An 8,163-nucleotide genomic window follows, 5' to 3' on the forward strand; every position below is an offset into this window, starting at 1 on the left:
TACTTAAAGATGCATCCAGCCAGATTAGCTAAACTATCTCCGTCAAAGCGAGTAATTTAATCATATTTGGATGCAGATCTAGATCTCAATACAGTATCTCTCTGCTATGATATACCACATCCCCTCCCTCATAATATAAGCTTCACAAGACTAGGCGGCTGCAGGGCTTCTCTACAGGTGATTTCCATAGATGATTTTCCTTTATACATCGTTTATTGATTAATTGTGTTTAGGATGATGCTCTGTTTCATCATACCGCAGCTTCATGCATGCTTATTTGCTATCAGTTTGCTGCCAACATGTTGGTTGCCTACCTTCTTTGTCCAGTAAATAAGAGCTAGGATATTTATGGATTATGTTTCTGTTAGACATGAATTTTTTTAAGCTATTTGCATAATGGAAGATGATCTCTCTTCTGTACATATGTCCGAACGGGGAATCGAGTTTGTTCTAGCTACTGGCCACATAATAATCTCCTAATCAGTATGCTTTTTCTTAAAGCTAGGACAACTGGGGTGTATTTTCATAGCTGGGTACTAATGGATCACGAACCTAGTACCACAAGAAGTGACCTGGAGAGCATGCTACTTGATGAAGCATCGGAGCCCAAGGCCCAGCCATTATCAATTTTGGCAGAAATTACAAATGATTTCCCTGATAAGCAGGAAATTGACGGAGGTGGTTTTGAGGTGCTACGTAAGGTATGTACAGAGAAAAATCTCTGATGTGGGGTCTCATCGGTGACTATAATTCCCTGTAAGTAGTGGGAGGGGGGTCGGTCACGAGGAAGGACTAGAGGTTAGCGGTGAGATGAATTTGCCAAGGGATTACTAGAGGCGACGAATTTTTCTTTTGAAGGTCCTTAGATTTAATCATCGGAGAGGAGGAAGACAAGGTAAAGAAAAACAATGGGAGGTCGGGGGAGGATGATAGAGGAGGAGAGATGAGGGCGAAAGTGTGAGTCTCGTGGTGCCTTATATAGGCGGATTCCCAGCGCATGGTGGACGTAACATAGTGCACACAACAGCAACGACGGTGATAACAGAGCATCTCCGGTGTGATAGGCATGCTTGGAAGATGTGCCTAAGGGAGCAGAGTGAGACCAGGGTACAGGGCTTGGCTTCTTGCCGTTGGAAGCAAGACCTGGGCAAGGAGAGAGAGAGAGTGAGAGAGTGAAGGTTACCGTGCTGGAGGGATGGGTTAGGAGGAGGTAGAAGCGGTCAAGAGGGAAGCAACCCCTGTGTGCATTGACCGGCCGGTGCATGCTGTAGAAATTATAGAAACCCGAATATTTTGGTGTTGACAATGTGTCGATGTCATGCTGTGCCGGAGAAGCCGATGAAGCATTGCATCTCCTTTCACACCGGCCTGTTGTGTGGATGGTGCATGTCGGGGTTACTTCTTTTCGATCTTTATTTTGATTATGTTGACTGCGCACTTTTCATAATTTGTATTTGCTTGATTCATGCCCGAAAGTACTTATTTGTGGTTATGATTTTCTATCGCAGAAACTACATGATAGTGTGATTTTTTTATGAAAAAGTTGTCCTAATCCAATATAATATGCGATTTATCTTTAATGGGAGGAGTAATATTCTGCACGTGTAGTGCCTTTAAACCCTGAGGTTCACTGGATTATTATCCAATGCTTTATCTATTGAGCAGGAAATCACAGGGTCCACCAGCGAGCGACCTATACTTGAGGTTCACCCACTGGAGCTCCGCTTCCCATCTGAACCCAATGACGATGACGACCACGATGACTATATCATGTGCCCACTGCACCTAACAAACAACACAAGCGAAAATGTGGCATTCAAACTTATTGACAAGGGCAGGCGGTGCGATAACCGGCATTTGCACGGCATTGTGCCTCCCAGAGCCACCTGCACATTGTTTGTGAGAGCCAAAGATAATGAAATGGACTACGGTAACATCCTGCAGAGCACTATATCGGGTGAAAAATACCTCGTGCAATTCAAAAATGAGGCCGAGTGCGATGGATTTTTCAAGGAAGCCAAAGAGATGGGGAATACGGTGCATGAGGTGGCACTGAAAGCTGTTTATACTCCACAAGGAGAGATGGGGTACACGATGCATGAGGTGAGTTTTGGTTCAAGAACTGACAGCTGGTTATGTTGTACAAGGGTTTGATTGTGTCTCTCTAAATTTCCATTCCTTTGCTTTTTGCTGGTCGTACTGCACATATTAATCTCCAATACGGCCAATAATAAAGGTACCATGGTTTCTTTTCTCTTTCATATATACATAGATCGTCAGTGCAACTTAATTTGAATTATTGTTGACTAGGTGTTTTGTTGGATCAGATCACAGCAGGGATGTATATTATTGACTTGATATGTTCCCTGGATGCTCATCCAGAAGAGCCATGGTGAGTTAATATATATAACATATTTCTTCCAGTTAATATGTTCAAGTGAATGTGTAGGATGCCATTATCCTCTACAATATACATAATATCCATATTAGTTGTTACACAGTATTATAGCAGGTGATTCCAAAGGAAACATTCACACTTGGAACTATCAGACGCATGCAAGTTGATGTCTTCTATCAATAATTGTAGTTCTCAATTTCGATTATGTACTGTAGGCTGGGGTGAGCAAAATTTAACTGGTCATCACAAAAAAAAGGCTCGATCATGCTGGGACAAGTGTAGGCAGCAATCATCTGAGAAAAAAATTTGTAGTATGTTGGCAAATGAAAATGTATGACGTTTTTGAAGGCATCGAACTAACATTGTCGTTTGCATTTACTGGCCTGCAGGAACCAATGGACTCATTTGAAGTCTCAGAGCAAGAGCCTATAGGCATTCTTTCCGGCCAACTCCTTTCTCACTAAGCATTCTTTTTGATAGCGTAAAAAGACGACTTCTTTTTTCCGCATCGTGATACTCTCATGTACGTATAAAGCCATTGAGATGCATTCCTAATAAATTGGTTTCACTGCAGATGCCATTAAATTTGTTGCAAGGAAGCAGTGGGTGCTGGCTGGGACATCTGATGGCTTAGTCCATGTGTACCACTGCGACTTTGTAACAGAACCGCAAAAGATCACGAGTTTCAGTGCAAGCAGCTTTGATTCACTAGCCGTTCATTCAAGCAAGCCCTATGTGTTTTCATCAGGGTGGGGCATGACGCTTTGGGACTGGGACAAGGGCTGGCAGTGCGCACACGATTTTGACTATGTCGCAAATGAAGTTGCATTTAACCCACAGGACGCCAACAGTTTCGCGAGTGCGGCGTATGGTGCAAATGCAGAGGTCTGGTCTGACACGGCATTCTCCTTTTCTCTCTAAGATTTGACGTAAGACGTGGTTTACTACTAGACCTCAACTCCTATATATCTGGTTGATGTTCAGATTTGGAGCCTTGATTCCGGTCGCCAAGAATATGATCTCCCTGCGCATTCCAAGGGTGTGAACTGCCTTGATTTTTTCACACGTGATGGTCGACAGTATTTGATCACTGGTTCTGATGATTGTACTGCCAAGGTAAAGTATATATACATATATGCACGTTTTCATTGAACCCCACACTCGTAATGTAGCGTATCCCACATAACATTGCTAATTCTTATAACTCATACTATTTTTATCAAATCAGATATGGGACTTGCAGAACAAGTCCTGCATTCATACACTGGAAACTATGTCTCCAGTTACATCTGTCGTTTCCCTTTCAGATGCTCCGTATCTGATTACAGGATCAAAAACTCACATTGTTCATGTGTGGGGCTCAACTGATTTCCGGTAATTTATTATCAGATTGTGAATTAAATGGATCAAGATCCTCCCTTTAGATAAAAAATATTGATGTCATGGATTTCACTGATAATTAAATGTTCACAAATAGGGTGCCTACTTTTCAGGCATACATGCATACATTTCTCACATCTGTTGTATTGTCTCAATTGTCTAACCATTTTCCTCCACCTCAGGTTGGAGAGAATTGTTAACATTGGCGGTGGCATGTGGAGTGGAAGTGATGATTTGGGACGTGTTCACAGTCTTGTGTGTTGTTTGGTGGGTTCACGAAGGTACGAGTCCTAGCTAGAATTTTTAATACCTTTTTACCACGTAAGAGCTTATATTAATTGCTTCCTTGCCACATGCCTTGTATGTGGAAACAATGATATAATTGAAGCTAATTAAATAGCTGACAGCCAGCAACCAAGCTTGCCAAACATCTGTACGTAGTAGCCACATACTCCCTCCATTCCTAAATATAAGACCTTTTAGTGATTCCAATATGGACCTCATACGGAGCAAAATGAGTAAACTTACACTCTAAAACACGTCTACATACATCGGCATATAGTCCAAATTGAAATCTTAAAAGATCTTACATTTAAAAACGGAGGAGTATCATATATTTTTAACAAAGTTTTGATTCCCAAACATTTATCTTCTATCGTCTATACCCTAAATAGCTAGCCCTCTTTCTCTGAACATGCAAGCATGCCACATCATCGCAGAACATCCATGAGAAAAGGCCCAACTACACTACCATATTTCTCCCAACATGCAAGCATGCCACTTCATCATGATATGCATGGAAAAAGTGACCCATCTCATCATGCAAACATACATGAGAAATTTCATTCTATTGTGGTATATATATTTATTAAACATTTATATAGTAATGAAACATAATAAATTATTTGTATTTTTAGTTTTAGATTTTTATGTTATTACTTCAAATATTCGTGTTTCATACAATGAATCACATCGAAATATGTTGCAAAATATTTCCGTAACAACTAGCGGGGTATCATCTAGTATATATAGTAACGACATATTTAATATATGCGCAAATATTTTCATTAATGTTGTGATTTCTTATGATTGGAAACTTATAGAGCATAGTATATTCTCTGGCAGAGTTCTTATTGGACAAGAATTTGCAATATCAATCATGCATATCGATGACAACTAAGAAGCAAGAAAGTTTCTAGTGATGGCATCGATCGACAATAAAGACTCCGTATTGACATGAGGAAATCCTAATTAATTGTAATGCCAAATAAGGGGGCGGCCGCGGCTATGATGTATATGCTATATCGTAGCCTCTTTTATTCCTTTAGAATTAGATAACTTCCATTGCAATTACATTTTATTTGTCATTGGATCCCATTGCCTTGTAGTGGCACAGATATATGAATTGCATTTTGGTGAATAGTTTATGCGTGGGTGTGCTGAGGACTAAAAACAGATATTGGCTTGCTACTGACGAGCTCGACTTGATGTGACAACTCTACGTCCGATTGAAAAGGCTGAGATTTAATTCAGAAGACAAAGTCTTCACCTTATTCTCCTTGATCTAAGATCACTTAGACCTTTTGCAATCACTCGTGGTAAATTTCCAAGGAAGCCTTCAGAAACCTTCACAAACTCGTTCCCGGCAATCAATAATTGACTCTTGGATGCTTAGAACATAATGCTTAACCTCTTAGAAGATTATAGTATTCAATGGTAATAAATCTTCAATTCACACATAACACAATCTTCGGTAATGTTAAATCACTTCGGCTCTAGGTGTTTGGGTTTTTCCTCACTTAGGATTCAATCAGGTTCTCCACAGGATGGATTTTTCTAGATGACACTAGTCATGCAATAACTCGGAACAGCTAACCACCAAATGATGTTCGGGGATAGATATTTATAGCCCGGCCGCAACCCAAGGTGAAATGACCAATAAGGCCCTTCCAATCTGACCATTGATAGGGTCGGATACACCTGCCAATTGGCACTCTCACATCAAGGTTCCAAACATTCAAACTGTCAATTTCTTCACGGTAGAAAAACCACACTGGCAATTTCCTAACTGCTTAGTGAGGACATTGTCGATAGCGTCTCAAAGAACTTCATCTCTAAAGCTGAAGAAAATAAACTCTACTGCATGAGATTTTAGAAGTCTTTACTCGAAGAAATAGGATAGGTTCCCTATGACTCATTAACAATATGGTGTATCACCCAGACCCCGGTGTTCCCTATGACTCAGTAAGAAGAAAAAGAACTATTAGAAGACAAAGTCTTCATTTTCCAATTATTTGGGCTATTTCTTTAAGGGTACACCATTTTCTCTATGTATTCCATGAATTTTAGGGGTTATCTTTGATGGTTAAACCAAATCTTCAGGGACTATTCTCCCGTGTACACTCACAAATACATTAGTCCCTTAACCATTTTAACTACTCAGGCACCATGACACACAAGAAGGAAGAATTGCTGGCTTTATATACCAAGTGTTAACTACTCAGCAGGATCTCTATTCCTGTTGCTCGAATTGGTGGAACAGAGTAGGCAAATTGTCTGATTACAACGAGGATACAAGCATAAGTGTGCTAAAACACGACAGCAAGAAGGGGATTAGTTCAGAGCCAAGGGTGGGAAGTAGGTAGCCGGCACCGTCCTTTCCTAATCAATTTTTTATTACTCTCCTCTTGGGATCCCAACTTCTTACACCAGAGCCTAGTTCACCCACTCCAAGCCGGTAACGTTCTGGTTGGCCTTCCACGCACGGTTGATTTTTTATTTTTTTATTTTTTGAGGGAACCACGCACGGTTGATAGTTCTGCGGCACGGTCCAGTATTCGGAGTGGGCTGCTGTTGGGCCTCCGCGGGAACAGTGTTAACAGAGCAGAGCGTGGTGATTTGGGGCTCGGTCTCCCATCAGCACGGAATTTAAAGAAAAAAGAAAACTAAAATCATGTCTAGATGTTTAGAAAAACAAAACAATTCCACATGCATGTTGCTATATTTCCAGGTCTATGTAATCGTCTCTTTTTTGCACCCCTTATTCAGGAAAACATGTTTCATTGAGTGTACAGGAAAAAAAAGCAATTATCGTACAAGTCTAACCCTAATAATGAAGTCATGAAAACATACAATTCAAACTTGGTACATATCTGACACTGGTTGGAAAGCACAATTAGCATGTGTCATGCACAATATATATATATATATATATATATATATATAGACACACACACACATACTGATAGATCAAGGTGATATTATTACTACTAGCAAAAGGGCCCGTGTGTTGCAAGGGGAGAAAAAAAACCATAATTTCCAATGGCCATGATCATATTTTCGTGCATCAACGAGATAAACTATCACTCTCAATTTCGTGAAATAGTGAACATTTTTGTGAGCTCATGAACATAATTAAAATCATGCACATTTTACAAATTCAGTAACATTTTTACAAATTTTCAGACATTTTCTCCAATAAAGAACATTTTTTGAATTCATGAACATTTTATACTCATTGCAAAAAAAAAAAAAATCTCCAATAAAGAACATTTTCTCCAATAAATTTTGTGAACATTTTTTGAATAATATTCATGACTCGGCGAACACTTCTAGAATGGAACAATTTTTGAAATTCACAAACATTTCTTGATTTCGCAAACATTTTTTAGTATTTAACAAACAATTTTGAAATGCATGATCATTTTTTGAATCAGCGAACTTTTTATGAATAAAGTCATGAAAAGTTTTGTAATTTTTAGGATATTTTTCCATTCATGAACATTTTTTGAATTGGTGATTTCTTTTTCAATTTGGTGAACTTTTTTGATTCCCGAACATTCATTTCCAAAATTTCGAACATGTTTTGAATAAGACATTTTTTTATAAAATTGCGAACATTTTTTAATCCAAAGCATTTTATGATTTATTAAACCTTTGAGTTCAAATTTTTTCATTCGCTTTAATTTCCGGATCCTTTTTGCAGGCCCAAGTTATTTAATAAAGCAGAAAAAATGAAAAGGTAAAATAAAATTAAAAATATAAAAAGAAAAAAAAAGGCCGCCCGGACATGAACCGGCCCGAACAGGCGCGCTGCGTCTTCTCCCAGCAGTGCGCAGAATAGTAGGTCTCTACCGCAGGAGCCGGCCCAAGCGGGGGATTCCCTGTGTGAAATATTCTTTTTATGACCTATAGGTGGCACTGGTGGGTAATGTTTTATAATTTTGGGGGCAATTTCCATGACGTGCCGCAAGATGCAATAGCACCTTTATTATTAGGTTTTTATGACGCACTATTCATTTCATATGTTTTTGGAGGGATATACACATCTACTCAAAGCTCATTTTGTGCGTAGGAGCGAGGCAAGACAATTCCTTAGGATTACA

General features: G+C 39.4%; 1 pseudogene; it reads left to right on the forward strand.

Moving 5' to 3' along the window:
- The first annotated feature begins 516 nt into the window (after positions 1-516).
- LOC119339803 lies at positions 517-4,977 on the forward strand (annotated as a pseudogene).
- The last annotated feature ends 3,186 nt before the right edge of the window (positions 4,978-8,163 follow it).

This window comes from Triticum dicoccoides, chromosome 7B (genome assembly GCF_002162155.2).
Source record: "Triticum dicoccoides isolate Atlit2015 ecotype Zavitan chromosome 7B, WEW_v2.0, whole genome shotgun sequence".
Lineage (NCBI taxonomy): Eukaryota > Viridiplantae > Streptophyta > Magnoliopsida > Poales > Poaceae > Triticum > Triticum dicoccoides.